The following is a 19400-nucleotide window of genomic DNA, read 5'->3' as shown; positions in this document are numbered from 1 at the left end:
AAAGCAGAAAATGAAAAACACTGCTGCTCACTGTACTTGGTCTGCAGCTAAGAGAAACTTTTGTGGTAGACAGACATAAAGTTAGCTTGTAACTGAGCTGCTCCAAAAAACTGAAATTCAAAATCCAGAGGGCAATATAGCAAATGCTACTTTTTAATGTGCAAAGTCGGAAGCTCTTGGTATTCTGCAGAACAGAATAAGCATGGTAATTTCTAAAAAGATTTTATTGCAATTGCACACACACTGCTCCTGTTTTCCAATGAGAAAATGACAGAAGATGGTATTTTGAAATCTTCCTTCCCCACTTGTTTATTCTGTGTGTGCTGTTTTCAGTTAAAATCGGTTGGAAATTTGAACTTTTCTGCCTACAGGTGTTGGGTAAGGATAGTCAAAAAACTGCTAGAAATTGCTACAGGTATAATGAGAGGAGATTTGGATGATTCTAGAAAGAAAGTTGTCCCATCTAGCTATGCTTCTATTCCTTATCACATCGGAAAAGTTGGCCTTTTTTTGTTTTGGGCAGAGAAATTCAGAAATCTCTCTTTAAACAGGGAACAGAGGCATGAGCAAAAGCTCCTAGTGTCCTGAGAGGGTGAACTGCTGAGGACAAGAAAACCAAGGGGAGACCTTGAAGGCAAAATCAGGATGGGAAAAGTGCTTTGTCCCTGCAGCAGAAGTGGCTGTACAGGTAACTGCATCAGAGAATCTCAGCCGTGGTTTCTTGCTTCATCCAGATTTCTGTTGAGCCTGAAGGTTTCTGACTTTATAAAGTCCAAAAGCTAGCAAGCATACCACGTGCTTTCTCATGGAGGAGGGAAAGAGCGAGTTAAGAGAGAAGTTAAATGAATTTTTGATTTCTGTTTCATCGACTGAGAGAATATCAAAAGGAAGGACCAAATTTAATGTTTTTGAGGGAAGGAGACATAACAGAAACTTGTATTACTGCATCTCTGTACCTTGTGAAAATTACAGTGTGTATTGAGAAAATTATCAGTGAGATAAAATACTTGCTGGGATTAGAGAGAGAGCTTTAGCTAGACAGATGTCCTGCATAAACTGAACTAGGCCAAGACAGCTTTATTAGAATAAAAGAAAGAGTTAGTAATATGGTTTTATTTGTAAGAAAACTGTACTGGAAAGCACTGGCAAAGAAAAGGAGCATACAAGAGAGGAAAAATAATATTGATCATACCATAAAAGTAGATTTTATATACTTTCATATAACAGCCCATGCAGTGGTGTTTGACCATATGCTGGTGGCCTGCACTGAGCGGATCCCAATCCCCTGAGTGGCTGCTATGTTTGTTTAATTATTGTTCAGTGGTCTTGAAATATTTCCTCATGATACAGGTGCCAAGATTTCTGTGATCCTTTTCCTGTCATTCCAGGAATTATGCTGAAAAGACTTGAATATTTGGGTCGTTAGGTCTGTGTGAAAGGTCCTGGGTACAATCTCTGTAGCTACACTGCAGTGGTTTAACATCTCCCAGACTTTTTATTAAACAGAGTTGATAAAGAATTTTCTGTGCATAGGCCTTCAGTTTGCTTTGCTTCTTTCAGAGGAAAAAGTATTTTCTGTCAACTTTAAATCTTCAGAGGGGATAATATGTTGTATTTATTTTTTTCAAGTGTGATTTTTCAAGCTGTGCCGGAAAGCTGTTTGGACAAATACACTAACATTGTGGGGGCAACTTCACCCTGCCAAAAAGTAAGTTTTAAGTTCACTTATATAGAGTTTATGTTTTCCTCATAACACTTTTTGTTTATAAGAACTTCAAACTTCTTCAGCAGAGGTTTATTTTAACTGAAAGAAGAAACAGGCAGAGGGAAGACATGGTTTATACTTATTTTTTCTTTTTCTTTTTTTCTTTTTTTCTTTTTTTGACAACTCGGGTTATCTATTTGCAAAAGACAAATGCTAGCACCAATGGGACTCAGCATGCAGTCACTCCTTATGCCAGCACAGTGCAGACCTGCAGCTCCCCACAAGACAGGCACCAGTGTCACAGCGCTCCTTAGGTGCAAAGGCCCAAATGTTTTGCTTTGGGCCATGGAGGAGTTTCAGACAACTTTACTCCTTTACTGGCAGTACCTCAGGTGAAAAGAAAATGGAATACAAAATTGTCCATGTTACAAAGTCTTTTTTTTTTTTCTTCCTTTTCTTTATCCAGCCTCCTCTCTTACTGAAATTGTTGGACTCAATATAGCTGCCACATAACCAGAGGAATTTTGGTGAGGCATAATTCTAATTTTTGTGGGGTTATTAATAATAATTGTCAAAAAGGAGTCTTGGATGGATGCATAAATAAACCATATTCATGCAGCTTTGGTTTCCCCTATAGAAAATACTGGACTCAGTCAAAGGTGTGAAGCGGTTATTTTTCTCCTTGTGTTCAATTGGTAGTGTCAGTACCATTGACAGAGAATATCAGTAAAACTTTCAGTGACATTTCCAAGAGTCTTTTGAAAGCAGTTATTTTAAGAACTGTTTGGTTCAACAGTGTTGGCACTTCTCTCTCTCTCTCTCTCTCTTTTTTTTTTTTATTGCAAAATTTCAAGCATATATGCTTCAAGTTACACAAATACTTATGAAGGGTTTTTACCTGTGTAAGTATGCAGGCAGTAAGAAATATTCATTATTCCTCATTTGTTTGACATTTACTGCTATTGCCATTTAAATGTTTTTTCTTCTGAACTGGGGAGTAAAAAGAGTCATGTCTAACAGAGAGGAACAACTGCTCATAACATATCAGCTTTCAGCAAGGAAAAAAAAATAGTTTATACTTAATTTCAGGTATTGGAGTGTAGCTTCTTAGGTTACTGTAGCTGCCTACCTTAAAACACATCAGTTACTTTATTTTATCTGGGTTGTATAATGCAGGAGTAATACATCTCTCTGCAGATAAGGGCAGGCTTATTTCTCTGGAAACTGGAGAAATAAGAGAGGGATGTTAGAATAAGCACTTTAGTGGTCCTATATTGGTAGTCTAGATTGATTTGTGACCACTTATGAAGAAAATATATCAGAATACTATAAATTGTATATGAAGATAAAAGAAAATCTATTCTTAACAAACAGATTTTTAAAAATACATTCTCTTACAAGACTCTAGTCCTGGATGGTTTTTTCTTGCATATTTTAATTCTTATGCTTTAAGGACTCAAGGTTCATTGAGTCATTGAGCTTTAAGCTGATTATTGCAGTCAATATCATCCTAGTGCAAAAGTAAAATGAGTTTTGTGGTTTATTGTTTTCTATTTATTAATAAAAAGCATTAAAATTATTTTGAGTTCAATACAGCAGAATATTATATTGATTTGAAATACCATGTCATAGGCAAAGACACACTGACACTTAGAAGAGTACATCAGGAAGGACTCTGAAGGAAATATTTAGACATGCAATATCCTAAAGTAAGAAGTAGTTGATGTGTGACAATAGGAAAGTGCACATGTACATTTTTCCTCACTTGAGGTAAAGTAACTTGCTTTCAGGCATCTTTTTCTCCCTCAGTCCTTTGGTTAGTGACTTGGCCAATACAGAGACCTTTGCATCAGACAGGGTGCTTCCAAAACAAATACATTACATTGTCTTCCTGGAGCTAAAGTGACATTTGAGGGGCAGTATTTGCCCCTCGACCTGATCCTACTACTCACTTCAGAAGTGTTTGTTTGTTTGTTTGTTTGTTTTTTTGTCACAGCAACCCAGAATTGCTGCCAGATTGGTGAAAATCATGAGTCCGCTATTCCCAGCAGGCACTGTTCACAAAGCCATTGCTGTGCTTGGCCGATGGCATTTTTCTCTAAGATACTCTTGAAATAAAGTTGCTGATTGCTCATTAAGACCCCACACTGACCAGCCAGCAGAGTGGTCCAATGCATCAATTCACCATCCCAAGACCCATTTCTATGAAATTGAGCACAGAAGACACTCTGCAGCTCCCATTTTGGGACTATGCTGCACAGACTGTTTTCTTTCCCAGGACAGTGGTTTTTTCTTCTTTCTCTGCCTTAGATCCTCATTGTGTCTATTACTAGTATGTTGAGCTTCTTCCTATAGATGAAAAAAACAGGAATTTTTCCCACTACTGTAAGTCAGTATATTTGGTTAGTTATCAGTTTGTAGTTATGTAATGATAAGCTGTGGCTTTTGAATGTTGAGCCATTAGTTCAGAAACTATACTTACTTCATGGACTGTAAATAAGTAGCCTTAATTTACGAATTATTACTGTCCACTATGGATAATTTAGTAAAACATATGTTAAATGTAAATAAATATAGTTGAATTCGTGCACTTTGTGTACTTGTACAACTAACTATGTTTTCTTTCAAATTAAATAGTTGTATGCATTGCAGTTAAGTAAGTGTTTCACTTTCAGAAATTGCAATAAGCAGCTATAATAGCCGAAACCAAAACACAAACAAAAAGCTGCACCATAAAATCCAGGCTGATGGCTTCTCCTGCCATGGGCATAGGTCTGCGTGGCCTCTGGGTGAGCACCAGTCTCTCAGGGGATCCCATTCCCTCTGGAGGAACTCCTACAATAACCATATTCCCTCTGATAGGAGAAAATGTAAAGTATCAAGAAGTGGTTCTTTCCTTCTGTTTTCTTTTCCTATACTGATGTTAGTCCAGATTTTTTTTGTCATTACAAAAGAATTTTTTTTAATTCAGAAAAAAATTCAAAAGTTCAATTTAGCAGTTGTAGAGGCAGGCATTCAATCTCTGTGCTCCACACAACATATCAGCACCTGGGTGCATTTTAATCAATAGAAAGGCATCAGAGAACTCTCTCTCTAATACGATCATATATGACCATGACATATTTTTTTTTTTCTTTGGAAAAGATGGGAGTGGATGGCAGGGCTGATACTTGCTTATGGTATTGCTATAAGCAAATTTCCACTTAGTTCACAAATGTCTTTACTGCATTCCTGAAATTGCTGTAGTTATTTTATTTGCTTGGTGAGTACTTCATTGGGTAGGAATACTTGCTCAGGCATTAAAGAAGCCCCACTGTTTTTGCATTGTGTTTGTATTCAGTCCTATGAATAAACACTACATATATGTTTTTGAAAATGTAAGCTGCTACACTTTCACGTCGGTGAATCCTGATTTCCTGATGATGACACAAGTGCAAGATTTTGATTCCCTGTTTGCTGTTGATAACATCAGATTATTGCAAGGGAGAACCTGGGCCTAAGAGCTCATCAGCCTGGCAGGGAATGGGAAGCTCAGCATGCAAGGCAGCAGCCAGAAGGGACTTCCTTGAAAGCCTAGCTAAAAAAGAAAAAAATGATAATTTTCTTGTATCACAGGCAATACTATGGGCATAGCAAGCACCTGGGGCTGTTGTATGCTGCACACTTTAGGCTCCAGATGAGTGGCTTCAGTGCAGCTGCTAGAAACTTTGCAGGTCCCCGGTAAGTGCAAAGATGGAAGAAAGCAGTTTTATTCCTAATACAGGTTCAGTCAGTGATTTGAGTGATTCTGAATGCAGGAAATCTGAAGAGTTTGGCAACTCCTGCTGGGCTGCTTGCTTACCTAATATATGTTTTTCCTTTGACTGTGATGGTTACTGTGCAAAATAACAACTAACAGTGTGTTCCTGAATACTGTCTAAGCAGAGGAGAAGACAAAGAATAGCAATGATGGTTATTTTATGGAACATGGTTAAAGCAATTAATGCAGTTAATGCAGTCTGTGCTTAATGGATATTTTAATGTAAAATCTACCACTGATTCTCCCAGGCAGTTGCAATCAGAAGCACCCTAAAAACCATATTATATGCACTGTTGAGTGCCTGTTTTCTTTTTCTCCTTTTTTTTTTTTTTTTTTTTAGTTTAGTTTGATGGCATTATTTATGAAAATACTTTTGAAAATATTATTTATTTTTTACTTCTTTAAAAAAAGGAGTGTAATAAAAAGCTGGGGATGAATGGCGGTGGCTACCACTGTTGAAGAAAGAGCTATTGAAACTGGATATTAGGCAAACCTTCTTAGTAATAAGGGTGGGTAGATCAGTTTTGAAAAGGCTGTCAATGAACACTCAGTCTCTTTAAATCTTGGAAGCTGAGTCTAGATACTTAGCCAAATATATATTCTACTTTAGCCCTAAACTTTTTGGATTTGATGTAAGAATTACTGCATGACATTTTCTGGCCTCTGTTAAAGGGAGGTCAAATCTGTCAGTCATGCTGATCCCTTTGGGTTTTAAAATCTCTAAATCTATTGCAAAGAAGCCAATTAACTTTTGTGCTTGGAGTACATACCTTCAGTTGAGAACTTCACAGCCTATGCTGATTTACCTTCATTTCCAGGCAGAAGTTGAGAACAACATTTAGTTGCTTCTTAACCTCACAGGACTGATTTTCATTTAACTTGCATTTCATTTTTTTTTTCATTTCTCTTCTGGGTCCACAGTTTTTCTCTTAATTATTTACTGGAAGACATTATTTTAGTTCTGTTCCCTTTCAATTTACAGAATAACGAACAAAGCATGTGGATATTCATACTGAACTTCTCCCTAAGTGTTAGGATTAAATATATACGAATGTATTTTGTTTATTTGCATTTTTGATCTGTGCTTAGTACTGCTATTAGTACTTTTTTGTGTGTGCTTTCTCTTCTTTCTTAATATATCACTCCCTCTATATATTGTTGAACCCCTTCTTTGTCCATTAGCAGTAGTGCAGCTTCCTGATGAATTGGGGTGAGCTTGCTGATTCAGCTGACAGAAGGAAGAAAGAGAGGATTCATGCTTGGCAGCAGCATGAAGTTGTGTTGGCTAAAGGCGAGCATGACCTGACATTTATCATCTGTTGTTTATTCTCTTGTCCTCTGTTGACAGATCTTCTTGTGGTAGGATGGCTCGCTTTGAGTTTTTTATGTGTGTGTCACTGTGTATTTATGGAGCTGTTTTGCACTTGGTAGGAAAGATAGAAAGGTTTATGTGATGATCCTTGGAGATGTTGGATCTCCATTGAGGAGGAGAGCCAAGAAGACACTGTGTAGTGCTGACTTCACCCTGGAGCCCTCTGTGTGAACCTTGGCCACAGACTGTGGAGCAATTGGCAGGCAAGGATCAAGAAAACAAACATCTCCTCTGAAACTACATGGGAAGTCAGTGCAGGGTTAGGAGAAAACATCCAAGTGGTCAAAAGAGAAAAACTACTTCTTATATAGTATACATAAATGCATGGTAATATGTTTATTCTTTGGAACAGAGGTTATATTCATGGTTGTGAGACCAAATTCACATCTTACGGCAAACATTGCCATGCTCTTTTGTAGGTTATGTAGTGATGTATACCAGGTTGTTGGTCAATGAATTATATATGCAAACATTTTTTCAATGCCCCTACTGTTATAATTAAGGATGAGGTACTTTTTTGGGCATAGGTATTTTGTGAGAAACGTGTCATTCCACAATACCAATCTGACAATGAATTACTTCAGACCATTCCATAGGGGTGACACCTAGGGGAGAAGCAGCAGGAATTTTTTGGTTGATAGTACAAAACAAGATAAAAACCATGTTGCCTTTTGGGTCAATTGCCTGTGTACACTTCTGTCAGGACTTTTTCTAATGCTTATGTATACTGCGTGTTTTAGGATCATACAGTTTTTTTTTTTAATTTTTACCTTTTTTTTTTTTTTTCCTTGCTGTTCAAGATAAACTGTAGCAAAATGGGATAGCGTTTTGATTGCTGTAATCATACCTACCATACTTAAACATTCTGAAGTGTTCTCTTCGTCTCCTAATTTTCGGCTATCAGAAGCATTTATGAGCCACTTTGCTCACTCTTGAAATCATAGCTTCTGCAGCAGAGCACCCTAAGAGGTTGTCAGCAGCCTTTTAAACTGAACTCCTGTTTTTGAGCTTCTCAACAACTTTGTGAATCTTCCTTTGGGGGAAAAGAAGAGAAGCCATATTGCATAATGACAGGTCCTTTTCTACCCTGACAATTCCTATTAAGTGGAGCATTACAATTTTAAAGATAACATTAAAAAAATAAAAATAAAACCACACACTATAAAATGATTCAGCTGATTTCTTCCTTAGTTTACCAGATGCTAGCTATTAATTGCCTTTGACAAACCTAACGTAAATTATTAAAGATTTTTTTTTCTCTCCTCCTTTATTCATCAAGTATTGTATCAACAAATTTAATTAAACTGACCACAAAGGAACCCAGTAATAGGAATTCAAAAGATGCTGGATTTTTTTCGCAGATGTAAATGTGCTAATTAGCTTTCATACCAACCATGTAAAAAGGAAATCTTTACTAAACATCACTATTGCTTTTAATTAAAACTGAAGAATGACAGAAATACCAAATGTCAAATAATAGATAATAAGGCTTTCAGCATATTGAAACAGTGTTGATAAATCTAACTGATATTCTGTTTATATAAAAAAGTAATATAATGCAGAAATTATAGTGAAAATCTTCATTGTTGAATCTCCCTCTAGTCATAGCAATTGATAGTATTTTCTAGAGCTGTTTAATTTGTTTCTTTTATGTACTATGGTTTTGTGCTAGTGTTTTTTTCAAGTTCTGTTTTTCTGGGTCTGCTTTCTCCTTCTTTCTTGAGTGCTGAGGATCATCTGAGTGAAAACCATTAATTTTCACATGGTTTTCAATTGAGACCTTTGTAAAATGGCCAATTTCACAGTGGCTTTAATGGAAAATGTAGATTGCTTCATATTTGATATAGACCTCACTCTATGCAAGTTTTATTTTTCACTCCTTGGGTTACAAAGCTTTGCATAATTTTCTCAGTCTTTTCTTAGTGTGAGCATGTCATTTGGACTATTGGTCTGCCTCTAATTATTTTTAAACTGCACTGAAAATAAGTAATGTAATTTCTGGTGATTTGTTTTCACTTGATATCCTGAAAATTAAAACATTCGGTGGGAAATCCTGCCTCCACTGGAGTTAAGGAAAAAATTCCTTTGAGCAAGCATTTTTCCCTATATATGTACGTATGCAGATCTAAATATAATTAAATGTAAGATCCAGATTTTTTTACAGCTCATTTTAATAGACATATTGATCATCTTTTATATAAATATTGCCTGTTGCTGTTACAGCTGATATTTTTACAGTCTTCTAGGTTGACTTTTTCCAAATAGATTCTCCTGTATGGGATTTTCTCATGATTCAGTCCCGGTGAAGTGAAAGTGACAATGCTGTTCAGTGATCTTATTTAAAGAATTGGGATGTCAAGTCCTGTTCCACTGATGTCAGAGAGACTTTCTTCTGAGGTAGTAATGACCCCTGAAGCCAGGAGTGTTACAGGGCCTGGGTGCTCTTAAAAGCATGTCTCAGTGTTATTAATATATTTATAATTTAGTGCATTTTTAAAATATACTTTTCTGCAGTATCCAGATGCTTTTAAATTGAAATATTTACCAGAGTATTAAGCTAACAGTGTACAATATATGAACAAGTGAAAATACAGTTTTGATCAATGAGGCAGATTTTTACTGCAGAAAGGTAATTTCTGCTTGCTTCACTTGCAGGTGTTGTCAGTGCCTGAAAAGATATACAAAATAAAAAGGCAGTGAAGAGGTTGTATAGGTATTATTTTTCTTCAGAAATGATTTTGTTGTTCTTTTGGGTTGCAGCTGGAAGGAAAAGTTGGTCTTTCCATATGCATAATCTAAAGGCTCTAGATAATGTTTTTTCAAACACTCGTAGTGAATATAACAAATATTTCTGACTGTACCATCAAGGCCTTATGTAAAAATGGTCATCCTGTGTACTTTGTGCCATGGCTTTGCTCTCTGAAGGAGTCCTAACACATTAATAGGCAGTGCTGGTGCTGAGAGTGATCATTTTGACCTTTTATTAGATTTTTAAGTGTAGCATTTGTATGTAACTTATAAATGTGTTGTTCCTCACTACAGGTGTGCCTCCCTTCTTCAGCAGATCTATTACGAATTTATGCTTCTCAGCCTACCCACACCCAAACGCAGAATTCACATTCAAAAGAAGGGGAATATAAATTATTATTCATAAAGAGAATCTAATTAAGGAGTCCTTATGTACGTTTGACTTCTTCAATAGGACCTATTTGTGATTGTTTTGCTTCATTTTGACTTATTAGTCATCTTCTAAATTTTGGCCTGAGAAAGTCCAAAAAGCTCTCTGAGAAGAGCTCCCTGCAAAACTGATATGACCATGCCCAGAAGAATGGTAACAAGAGACAGCAGAAAGCCCCAGTCCCAGTGTGGAAGTCCTCTTTTGTATACTTGCCAATTTGTATTGTACGTACTTAAGAACACATTAGTGTTTTTGTTGTTAGTGTTCATTTTGTTGTTGTTATATTTGTTTCTTTTTTTTTTTATTTTATTTTTTTTTTTTTTTTAATCTGTCACATAGAGTTCCATAAAGATAGCAGGCTTGGCTCCATGGATTTTCAGGAACGTGGGTTATTACTTTTTTCATTTCCCCAGTGAAAACCTGATGGCACAAATTCAGAGTGTACATAGACCTTTTGAGAAATAAGCAGATTTATGTTTATTGAAAATCATCACCATGTTACCTTTAGCAGCATGAAAAATGTAATGGCAGAAAATTATTCAAACCGTATGTGTCCTGACTGCAAAGTGAATTTGTAGAAATACAGAGCATAATAAGTAAATAGACTCACTAGGCAGGATTTTTAGCCTTCTGCTGTTTTATTTAATTATTTACATTTAATCCTGTTTCAAAGACAAGTTTCTCTTCTGCTCCTAAAAGTGAGCATATGGTCAATATAAGGATATCACAACTGTGTCTTAATATCCAGCTGCTGTTTGTAAATCAGGGGATGGATGAATAGCTGGCTGGCTGGAATAATATACACAGTGAACCTGGTACTTACATAAAAATATTTCTGAATACTTTTAGTCAATCACCATTTAATTTAGATAGGTGCTGATCCTTGCAATAGATCATTGACAAGTCAGGATAGCAGATAGAAAGCAGTTTGAATTAATCAAAGTATGAAAATTGTCAGGAGGCGGAGAGGGAAAGAAACTCAGTCTTTCTTCTCTGCCTTTGTAGATCAAGGATTAGTCGGACTGAGGCAAGAAAAAGTCTGGGTGGGTTTAGCATTCTTGAAAATGCTAGAAATTGGGTAACTGAATGACTGGTACAGACTGCAGATGGGGCTCTCTCATCACAGCCCTCGGTGAATGAAATTCTTTTCCTTTTACATTGAAATCTAATAAAGTCTTTTTGATTTCACCATAGATGGTTTCACCTCTGAACTAAGAAGCAACCTGAGTGGTGAGGTATGTATAATTGGTGCAATTCATTCAAGTCCCATTTAAAAGCAATGTATTATGCGTGCACAAATTTTAAAAAAGGACAATTATAAAGACACGTCTTTAACAATGTTCTTTTATAGTGAATAAATCAAAATGATTTCTTCATGCTCCTGTGCAAAGTGGGTGGCCACAAAGCATGTGCATAGTTTTGTGGAGATACAGTACAAAGGGGAGGATAATAATAACCTTTTTATGTCGCCAAAGAGTCTGAACAAAGATTCCATCAGCATTTTGCACAGTATGATAGAAAATGCATTTAATCCTCAGCATCAATGGAGGTTCAAAGTGAAACAGAATCAAGCAGAATAAGGTAGCCGTAAAGAAAAAGAAATAGCTAAATGATATTAAGGAAGCCAAGATAACTGCAAAATTAACAACACAATAGCTTATAGAGTCTGCTTCTGCTAACAAAAGACAATCTTTACCACCTAGCATCTGTGTTCAGTCTTGGAAAGAGAAGGTAATTACATTCTGAAATGAACAAAATAGTAAAAGTATGGTTTTACAATGATAATTTAAATTTTAAAGTTAAGATACTTGAACTTTGACCTCTCAACAAATAGATAGACTTCCTTCCTCTATGAACACCACAATGTTGAATGATGCCAAAGGCGGTCTCAAGTCAAGAGTAGGTGCCTGGCTGTATTACTTTGAATTCTTATCATCCCTGCATCAGTGACTTCACTGGTATTCTTGGGGGAGAAATTTGTGCCGTTTTAATGCAGGCACAACTGCAGGCAGCACAGAGCAGGCCATCAGGATGCAATTACTGTATGTCTTCACAGTGGCACCGCAGGCCAGAAAAGGCATAGAGGGATTTCCTGGAAAGTGGGATCCTTCCTGGAATGAGTCTTCTGTCCCTTGCTGAAAATAACATCAAACTTTAAAATAAACAGGACATCAGGTGGCACTTGCAACATGAAGGATTTTCAGAAGTGCTTGGGCAGGACATAACCGCAAGTGGATGTAGCCCCTCAGTCCCAAAGATGGTCAGGAAGCTTTCTTCAGCAGGACAGTGCATTTGCAGTTGACGCAAGTTTCTTCCAGGTAGCAGAACTGACAGAGCCAGGCTTGGGTTTCAGTGGGAAAGCTCAACCCAAACAAATCTGTGCAGGTTGCACTGTCAGCTCTTAAGTCATGGAAATAAATCAGTCTCAGGGAGCAGGCAGGGAAATGCAGGAAACACAGCTCTTTTTGAGAGCATTAGCTTGCACAAAGGTCTCCGAAACAGAGAACTGGGAGCTCTCCAGCTGGCAGCTCTGAAACTAGAAAGGATAAGGATTTTTCCATGGCAGGAAAAATCCGGCATTGGCAGTGGATCAAATGACAGCCCTAGCAGATCTCCCCCATGACCAAAACCGCAAGTAGCCAACCCATACCTGATCCAAGCAATTTCTGTCCCATTTAGGAGCCTGTGAATGCAGCTGCCACGTAGCTAGCTCTGACTGGGTTGTTTTTGCTAAGACATGATCATCAGTAAGGAACAATAATTACAAGCTGAAAGCACCCATGAATTATGTGCTACATGGACTAAAATGGAGCAGTGGCTTGTCTCCTTTTTGCTTAAAATAGCCTGAGCCTCTAAAACCCAACACCCAAAGGCTTTGCACTCAGCTAGTGGGAAACATATTTTGGATATTTTGGAGTTTTTTCCCATGGAAGTCACTTAGTAGGTGCCTATTGGTTCTTCTGATTTAAGCAAACTGAAAAACAAGTGTTTTTGTTTGTTTGTTTTTGGGGGGGGGGGGGGGGGGTGAGTTGTACTTTGTTATTTTACCATGTGTGGTAAAGTTTCACTTTTGTCTCCAAAAGCAAAGGTCAGAAGCATGTATTAATCACAAATACTTCAAAAATACTTCAGTACTTCTCAGAGCTCTTCAGAAGGCAGAATAATAAAGAACAGATAAAAAGAACTGCAGTAAAGGGAGGTTAAGGAAGATGTGAGTTATTGTATTATTTTTATACTTGATTCTATCTTCTACATCTCTTACATGCAGATAAATTTCAAATCAAGTAAATCAAACCTTAACACAGTTTATCATTGGGCACAGTGTATGTGTAGAAACAGTTCCTGAGGTCGCTGTGCTACTGCAGCAGCCCAGAAAGAGCCAATGTAATTTTATTTAAATTCAAAACATGTTCTGGCAACACATGCCCATCTGCTAACCCTCTGGCTAAGAGTCAGGTCTGCAAAAGTAATATAAAGATGCAACTCCTGGCTTCCAGCATGATTTTCGCCCCTTCAGATACCTCAAAGAGCTTTTGACTGCCTGAAATAACTTCTCTAACAACACAGGAAAATAACAAATGCAAGGGGAGAGGGAGAAAAAAAAAAAAAAAAATCAAAAGGAGAAGGAGGACAGGGACACGGAAAGCCGAAGCCACCGTGTTCTTGCTGAGTTTTGGGTGGGAGATATGTTGCTGTTCATTTTCTTGTTGGAATATGGACAGGGGGAGGCTCTTTTTGAAAGGCCCCGAGGGAGGCACAGATGTTATTGAGTTGAGGGGTTGAAAAATAGCGATGCTGATTATTTTACCAATGAAGCATTAGAAATGTATTTTAAATTTTCTGATATACATTCAAATGTTTTTGGCAGTTTTATGGTGTTAGCATCCATCATGAAAAGAAAAAGACAAAACCACCATATGTTCTTGGTGGATTTCTTTCATATGCCAAAATGGAGACAGTCTCCTTCATTTATCCTTGTTCTGTGTTTATGCACTCACGTTAAAACATGATGAATTAATCACATCTTGCAATACTACAGGTTGACTGAATCTAATTGGATGAGTGTAAAATATTTGAGTGCAGTAACTACCATATGTTTCCAAAATCTTTTCTGCATATAATATAGTATGTGTATATATGATCATAAGGGGAAAAATACTGATGTATGATAGAAGAAAAACTTAAATGCAAAGCTTAACAGTTATGATCAGTAATGAGCAAAGTAAGTATAGGACAAAAATAATAAGGTCGGTGTTGGAGAGAGTGGGAAGTGAGGGAGGCAGAGATGAAACTGTGAAGGCTTTACAAATGTCAACATATGGATGTTAAAAATGGCTTGTTGAATCAGGTATATCTCCCTGAGGAAGCAAGTATCTTGCAAGGTAGGTGTAAATATGCCTTGATAAAGACCTGGGCTGGAGTCAATAAGACCCCACCAGTCATACCACCACAAGTGGAGGTGGAAACAGATCTGCGTGACAGTGGGATTTCGTGAAGGTTTTTTGAGATTTTTCTGGGATTTCTGAGAGGTGAAGTGGGAGTGATAGGAGTTTTGTCTCGAAACTCTGAATGTTGTAACTGGGGGTACTTGAAGCAGGAATTGGTATGCGTACAAGATCTGTCTTGCATTGATAGAAACAGGTATGAAGGTGTCCTTTCTCATCAAATTAAGGGCAAATAAAATTAAGAATTTCAAAGAATCATCTTGATAAAAGAAATGTATGGGAGCAAGGAGGATAGTAGGATTTTAACTTGCAGCTTAAATTGATTTAAGGATGAAACACCAAATATGAAATTATGAAGATGATGGTGGTTCTTCGTAGGCTTTTTTGTTTGTTTCAGAAAGGATTTTATTTTTCCCAGTTTGGACTACAGATGGGCCTCATGGGGTTTGCTTTCAAACATAAGGGAGATATTCAGGCTTTCAGATTTCATTACCACTTTCTTCATTATTGTGCCTTGAGGAGCTATAAATAACACATGGCTAATCTGTGAATATGGCACGTTCCAGGGGATGTGTGTGTTTTAATTAGGGCACCCTCTGACATTTGATAATTGGTTTACAGATTTGTTATATAATTTCATGATTATTAAGTTGCTAGGAAGAAAAAAAAAAAAAACAACTAAATTTGTGATCTAAAATCTACCCTCATTGGACCCATATAGCACCTGTGTATCTTTCAGGTCTAACTGAGGACAGATTTTAAGTCAATGAATTTATAAACTGATAACATTTTTTTTTTCTATTCCTTATAGTTGTAGTCATGTAATTAGCAGTTATTTTCTTTATGACATCTTTCTTCAAGTTAAAACTTTCTATTTTGTGTGTATCACTGAAATGCTTTTAAGATGTATTTATGTTTTGTCTGATAAGAAATCAGTTTTTACGTTGAAAGTGTGTGTTTGTTGCTGAGATTTTTTTTTTTGTTTATAAGATCTTGTTTGTAAGAACAAGTGTTGCCAGTATTCAAATTATGATCACTTGTCTTACATTCTGTGAAACACCCTTTGAAAATCTGTGCAAAGTGACTATCCCCCAAGCCATTCTATTTCCAGAGGGAATGCAAGTTATTTAAGCATTACATGTATAATTACATGTAAGCATTACATGTATAATAATGAATTTCTTGTCATGGCTTGATCTTCTGAATGGAGATGTTTTAGTGCTAAAAGGAGCTTTACTGAAGTGCTGTCCAGGAAGCATCAGTACTGTTTGGTGTTTGCATAGACCTCCTTTGCTTTGCAATCAAGGACATGGATTTAGGGAAGAAACGATAAAAGGCGCCCACAAGTTTTTCTCATTTGGTAATCTGTCTGTGTGTTTCCTGTAGCTGTACCTCACACAGAAAGAGCAGATCATCCCAAGGAGAGAGGATGGGCTGTAACTGTGATGTCCTCATGCTGGACCTTTACCAGTACAGGCTCACGGCCATTAACCAGCAGGTAGGAGCCAGCCCCTGATACTTGTGTGATTCATCTGCCCATGCCTGTCATCTCCCCTGGCTCACATCTCAATACAGACATCTCACTGAATCATAGCCACTTGGCGATATCAACAGTAATTTTCATTATATCTGTGTACTGGCATTTATGTTTATGCATTAACATAATGTTCCACTTGCATATATGCATTTGTTCTCTGAGAGCATTTGGAAATATATGTGCAACTACTACCTTTCTTTTCCGTTTTTCAGTATTCCAAATTGGTTTTATTTGTAAAAACCATTATGAGGACTTCATTCATATAATGCTTCTCTCCTGCGGGTGGGGAATTCAGTCCCTGCAAATGGGCTGGGTGGAGACTTGGAGCCTCCTTTGGAAAACATCCTGCCTAAAATAATAGGTATATGATATGTATTAATATGGAATATTATCTCCCATTTTTCATAGTATCAAAAAGTATATGCAATCTGAAAATTATTGCATCTTAAATTTTATTCGTTTAGTATTCATTTTGTCTTTTGCACAGAATAAGATATATCTGTGTGGATTTCCAAAGGTGTCTTAATTCTCTGGCTATATTCAGTGCCACAAAATGCTTTTATGGTAACCACTAATTAACTAATATTTCAGCTATGGTTTACTGTACTGTTTCTGCTCATTTGTGTTGTTAGCCCACTGGATGAAGGCAATATGTGAAAAACAGTGGGTTCAGATGTGAACATCTGCTATGCAGCAGCTAGAAGCAGGCAAGCAGTTCGCAATAAGAAACTCGTGCCATTAATTTATCTTATCTTTCATGAAATACCCACAGACAGACTATGATTTTCTAGTTTGTTATTTGCTAATCTATGTTGTTTTGGAAATACGCCCTGAACAACCTGGAGCTGGTAGTCTGAGAATTTCCATACTTATATTTTTCAAGTTGTGCTACACTTAACAAATGCAATATTACCGTGTTGAGACTGATGCTGAGTAAAACAAAATTAACTTAAGGACTTCCTCCAAAACCCTTGCAATTTCTTCTTCCTAGCTTTACTTTGGTTTTATTTCAGCAAGTGTCCCAACAGCGACACCTTCAATGAAGAGTAAAAAGTTATGATTTAGCCATGCAAACATTTCTGTGTATGGCTGTACCAGCTGTTCAAAGCAACAGGAGATGCCCCCTCTCATGTTGCACAGCCAGGAATCCTATGGATGGAGGTCCATGAATGACTGCAGATGAGGCTCTTGCTGTCCCATTAACTGATGATTGCAACCACCTGTGGCCTTTTTTTGGCCTTTTTTTTTTTTTTAAAAAAAAATATATATATATATTTAAAATAAATCCAAGCACCTGTGATAGATGTTAGCAGCTCTCACTGCTCCTGCAGCATGAATCAAGTCAGCTTGGGCTGTGCAAGAGCTGCAGGCTACCAAAAGCCTGCCCTGTCCAGAGCCTCTTCACTGCTGGCACGTTGAAACTCCTGCAGCGACTCCATTTGCTGTGGTGCTTGTGTTTGCCTTGTGCAACTTGCCGATGTTGTCTTACAATGTTTTACATTAATATTTCCCTATGCTTGCTGAGCCAAAATGAGCGATTGGGGGTGCCTGAAATACTCACAATTGCTGTGGGGACAAGGATGCACAAGGAACCAAAATGAGTCCCCATGCAATAACGTTAAATGACTGCTGTGGTACCCTGCAATGCAGCCAATAAAATTTTTTTTGTTGTTAGATGTAAGTCCTCAGCTGTGGCTAGAGCCTGTGGCTTGGGAGCACAGAGGAAAAGGAAATTAGGATCTGGTGGGGTACAATAGCTACCACTCTCCACTTGAGTCTGGCAGCTGGCTCTGTGTGCAGCCTCTCCTGTCCAGTATTGGAGAAGGCATTAGCAAAAAGTCCTGTTTCCCAGTGGAAATGACTGCCCAGCTCTTCTTTGGCCCCTACTCCTTTGGACTCTTGTGTGGTATAACCCTGCCAGAAACCCTCAATGCTTTCTGTGAGCTTGCTCTTAGTTGTGTCTCTGTGCATCACAAGGATACTTAAACAAATTAGTTTTTAGAATTGTAATCTTTCTTACAAGAATTTCTTCGCTGTAGTGTATCACAGAAAACTCATTTGAGTGACCACAATAATTTCTTATTTGCAGGAAGCACTGTGTCTTCTCTTTGTAAGCCTTATTGTTTATTAGCTTGAGATTCGTACAGGCTTCTCTTGATGAAACTCCACATGATGTGATCAAGAAAGATATTATATGTGAGCATAATTTCAGTTAGGGATGATGCATAGTCACACTTACTTTGAGATGGAAATCCACTGATTTTTGTATAAGTGCTCAAGCTCAGAGTCCACAGTTTAAGGCTGTTAAGGCTGTTTTTCTCATACTGAGAAGCTTGTCTCTGGTGTGGCTGTACAGCCGATTCTGGTGCAGTAGTTGCCTCAGCTGATGGCCAGCAAGCAGATGGTGCGTGAGGCCGTCTGCTCTCCTGGGCCTGGCACATGGGGGTCCTTGTTCCAGAGGGTGTGTTTCTCCTCTGCAAGACAGCACATTTATTTACCCAGGCTCCACACAATGTGGTTCTTCTCTTAGGGGTGAATGTGCTTCATTTGCAGTACAGATACACTTTTTAGATCATTTTGTGACATATGCACTCAGTTTCTACCCAGAAAATGGTCCAAAGAAATTTCATTAATATATCAGTCTGGCTTTTGCTTAATAAAAAGGTGATATTTTCTTGTTCAAACAAATATTGAAAATATTGCTTTGCAAGTAGGTTTTATCTATTTCTGGTATCTTTGAGACAGTTCAGGTAATCACTGATGCAGTGATATTATGCTGGCTTTAGTGAAGCAATACTATAGCATAAGATTTTTATTCAGTGACCAGCAATATTGCAATTTTTTGGTGTATGTGGTGTCGGCCATAAAATAAAGACTTTCCTGCATGGTAGATTAACACTTTTGATGCTTTCATTCCAAGAATACTTCTTCCATGAGGTGAGCATTAAGAGGACGGTAGTGACACATATTCGTGACTACGATGCTAACTGAACAGATCATCAGAGAGAAAAGGATCAAAGCCACATATTATGTTTTAGATAGAAGTGAATGTGTCACTGACAAAAAAGCTAAAGCAAACTTCACATCAGGGGAAGCTCAATCCCCCTGTCTTCCTCTCCTCTGCAATTTCCTTGCAGTGAATCACAATCTTTTGGAGTTTAAAAAAAAAAGCACTTTGGAATCTGTCTGCAGGGGTTAATGTAACTCTGATAAGACATTTATGAATACAGTATCAGAAAAGATGTTGGCTGTCCTTCATTGCTGGTGGTGATAAACCAACTACAACATCAAAGATTTAAATATTTAATTCTTAATGGCTTTCCAGGTCTCCTTTGTCTCAAATTCCTTTTCTTTCCTCCTCCCT

General features: G+C 37.5%; 1 long non-coding RNA gene across 4 annotated transcripts in view; it reads left to right on the top strand.

Annotated features, from left to right (window-relative positions):
• The window catches only part of LOC118166539, an 80913-nt gene continuing 61513 nt past the window's right edge, over positions 1 to 19400 (top strand). For 3 of the 4 annotated variants that reach the window (XR_004750566.1, XR_004750565.1, XR_004750564.1), the window contains exons 1-5: positions 1 to 688; positions 1630 to 1708; positions 2172 to 2232; positions 11249 to 11289; positions 15886 to 15997. This is a non-coding gene — a long non-coding RNA (uncharacterized LOC118166539). The remainder of the gene's footprint in view (positions 689 to 1629; positions 1709 to 2171; positions 2233 to 11248; positions 11290 to 15885; positions 15998 to 19400) is intronic. The other variant, XR_004750567.1, reaches the window with a different exon arrangement.

This window comes from Oxyura jamaicensis, chromosome 4 (genome assembly GCF_011077185.1).
Source record: "Oxyura jamaicensis isolate SHBP4307 breed ruddy duck chromosome 4, BPBGC_Ojam_1.0, whole genome shotgun sequence".
Taxonomy (NCBI): Eukaryota; Metazoa; Chordata; class Aves; order Anseriformes; family Anatidae; genus Oxyura; species Oxyura jamaicensis.
This window is presented reverse-complemented; position numbering and strand designations above follow the sequence as displayed.